Raw genomic sequence first — 3,442 nt, 5'->3', positions numbered from 1 at the left:
TTGAGCTCAATGGGAATTTTAAGTTATATGCAATTAATTACTTTCAGGATTACTTTTCTAAATCCAGGACTGGATCCTAGATTCAGTCCTGGGACAGTTCTTGGAAACAAGTGAGTAAATTCGTTTTAGTTACTGTTGTGATTTTTAAGCAATATTTCGCTATTTTAAAAGTTGACACTTCGAAACTTTTGCTGATCAAATTACCAATGTTATCCTATGGAAGGAAATTCACTTAGCAGGTAAGTGGGGTTATGGTTACTTTTTCTAGGTCAGTGTTGGATCCTAGATCCAGCACTACTGTACCACCTGTAAGCAGTTGAGAAACTGCGTTTAAGTTATACAGGCGATTTTTAAGGAATATTTACATGTTTGCAAAATCGACACTTAGAAGAAATTTCACAGAAAAACAGTCAATGGTTTCCTATGGAAGAAAATTCAAGTTACGGGTAAAGTACGTTCTTGTTACTTTTGTAATCCAGTGCTGGGCTCCTAGGCTCAGTACTGGGACATCTATCTAAAACAGGTAAACAATTACGTTTTCACAGTTGGTACGATTTTTAAAGAATATTTGTAAGTTTCAAAAATCGACACTTAGAAAATTTTCTGCAAAAAGCAGGCAATGATATCCCATGGAAGGAAATTCGAGTTACTGGTAAGTACGGTTAAAATTACTTTTCAGGGTCAGTACTGAGCTCCAAGATGCAGCACTGAGGTCTCTCCTGATAACAGGTGAGTAAATCAGAATTCGTTGTTCGGCTGATTTTAGATGAATATTTTAAAGTTCCAAAACTCCACACCACTTAGAAGAATTTCCAAGTGAAACCACTCAATGTTAGCCTATGGAAGAAAAGTGAGTTATCGGCTTTTAGGTAAGTACTCGACTGGCAGAGTTATGGTTCTGGGCATAGACTCAGGGGTCTCCCAGGGGAGTCCCAGCCTACTTGCCAAGCCTTAAACTCCCCTTTTATTACATATAATTTACACCTAAGGTAGGCCCTAGGTAGTCCTAGGTGCATGATGCTATGTAAGTAAAAAATAAGATATGTACTTTGGTGGTTCGCATGTCCTGTAAGTACCAAACAGTCTATTTCATTTTTCACTACTGTGAGGTCTACCCCTCTCATAGGTTAGCTCTGTGTATTCCCCTATACTTGTTATTTGGTAATTCCATATCGGAGAGGAGTAGCTTTATTTATTTATTGAAAATCCTACTTACTGGTGAGGTTGGATTTCACTTTACTATTTTAGAAATGCCACTTTTAGAGAGTGAACATTTCTCTGCACTTACTGCTCTATTTGCCTGAAATCTGGCCCCAATACACGTCTGGATTGGGCTGGGTGACAGCAAAATTTGTGCCTTCCCTCTAGAGAGCCACAACACAGGTCACTCAACTGCACCTGGGGGGTGAGCTCCGCTCCCCCTCCACCCCCAATAGGTTCAAGAACGATAATTTATGTAAGTTAATACATTATAGCTACAGCTTATAATCATGCGAGTTTAAATCATTTGTTGTTAGATGGTTTGAATATTTGAAAGGATCTGTTTTTAATAGACATTTCACAAAAACCACTGGTACATTTGCTAATTCTGTAAAATTAACACCCAACTGCCGTGACATTGCCAACCACAATGCCGTGACTCAGATTTGAACCGAGGTTGCTGCGGCCACAACGCAGAGTACTAACCACTATACGATCACGGCAAGCTACTTGGGTTCAACGACATACAGTGACATGGAGAATTTATAATTCGGAACACTCAGGGCTGTTCCTGTGATAGGCTGGATGTATTCATTGCTTCCTCATTCCTCATTCAGAGGCTGCGTCTCCTCAGTGGTTGATAGGCTGAAACCGTTTCCTAGCCGCCTGCTTGTGAAATGCCAGGAGTCAAAGATCACACATTACACTTGCGGACCTGTGATGGGACACCAATGCAGAGAAACCCACCTGGCACAGACCTTCTATTCTGTCTATTAGACCTGCATCTTCCCTGCACCTTTCAAGCCATTTGTATGTGAAGCAAGAAAGAGTTAGAGAGTGATCCATCTACACTTTTATAGGGAGGATGTCGCCGTGAGCTCCTCCCAGCTAATCACACGAACAGCAGAAAAGCAAGATAAATACACAGTTGAGGGGTGGGCTGCATGGTTATGTTTTTGAGTAAATATTGAAACTGACCTCAGTGGCTCATTAGCAGAGCTGCGGCTAATGACTGGTGCCAAATCATGATGAAGCAAGCACCATGGCTCGTAGGGGACCCACAACACGCTTTTCTTAGCTCACTGAATTAAAGTATAAACTTCCGCCGTGTGTGAGTGGTAAAGGCTTGTTAATATGGTTCCTTTTCCAATTCAAGTCTGACAACAAGAGGCAGGAACCACGTGGCTTCGGAAGCTCAGGAAAGTAGCCACCAACCACAGAGAAAGAGAGAACTATCAGTATGAGAGGTGGAGAAAACAGAAGCGGGAGCAAGGAGCTCAAATGAGATTGATGGCGTTTAAATAGAGCGCGTAAAGGAACAGTTACACATCTAAGAAATGGGAAAGACAGACTAGGGAAAAAAACACAGAAAGAGCCTGTAGATGAAATTCTCTTCCTGGGACAGCAGGTTAAGAGAAATTACACATGGGGAGGTTAAGCATGTAACACGGGGGAGAATAAAAAAGAAAATGCAGTTTTATGAAGTGTGTTTGCCAATCCAGCCAGCACTTTTGTTCTATTTCTCTCTTTGCGTCTTTTATTGGTAAAGTAACTTTCAAGTGCATGCGCAGGTATGAATGAGAGAGCAACGGTATAATAATTTGAAGCGTTTACACCAGTGCTAAAGTAGGAATGAGGTGTAGCAAAGACATGAAAGAGGTAGCGATAACAAATATGTGGAGAGGCAATAGTGACACAAAAATAAGCCACCTATTTATAAAACTGAAATGGAAGAAATACTAAAGGTTAACTTCTGAAATTGTAGCCGATAATAAAAAGATTCTCGTTGTTGGCAGGATTCGAACCTGCGCGGGGATACCCCAATGGATTTCGAGTCCATCGCCTTAACCACTCGGCCACAACAACTTGCTGTAAGCTGCCTACAAAAATTTTGTTTGAAAGTTTTGAAGTTTTCCCACATCAAAGTACTGATATTCTGCAATGCGCTTTTTAAAAACAATGTTTTTTTCATCATGCACGTTCTGTCCTAAAAACAAAAATTGCATGAGTATATCTCTGGATCTGTAAAAGGATACGCTTGCATTCAAACTCTCTTGTGGCACTCAAGTTTTTTGGACCCTGTTGCACTCTGTTTTTGCGCTGCTTTTAGTCTACGACCCATATTACAGAAGTCAACCATCTCTGAGTATTTGGGACTCCTTTGTAAGTGCCTTATCTTTAATCCTTGAAAAGCTCTATAATAAAGGGGTCTGTCAAAGATTGCTTGAATGGAAGATAAAAG

General features: G+C 40.7%; 1 non-coding gene across 1 annotated transcript; it reads right to left on the bottom strand.

The window, feature by feature from the left end:
• Positions 1-2,984: 2,984 nt before the first annotated feature.
• TRNAS-CGA (transfer RNA serine (anticodon CGA)) lies at positions 2,985-3,066 on the bottom strand. The gene has a single exon. It is a non-coding gene; the product is annotated as a tRNA-Ser (tRNA).
• Between the last annotated feature and the right edge of the window lie 376 nt (positions 3,067-3,442).

This window comes from Triturus cristatus, chromosome 12, assembly GCF_964204655.1.
Source record: "Triturus cristatus chromosome 12, aTriCri1.1, whole genome shotgun sequence".
Taxonomy (NCBI): Eukaryota; Metazoa; Chordata; class Amphibia; order Caudata; family Salamandridae; genus Triturus; species Triturus cristatus.
This window is presented reverse-complemented; position numbering and strand designations above follow the sequence as displayed.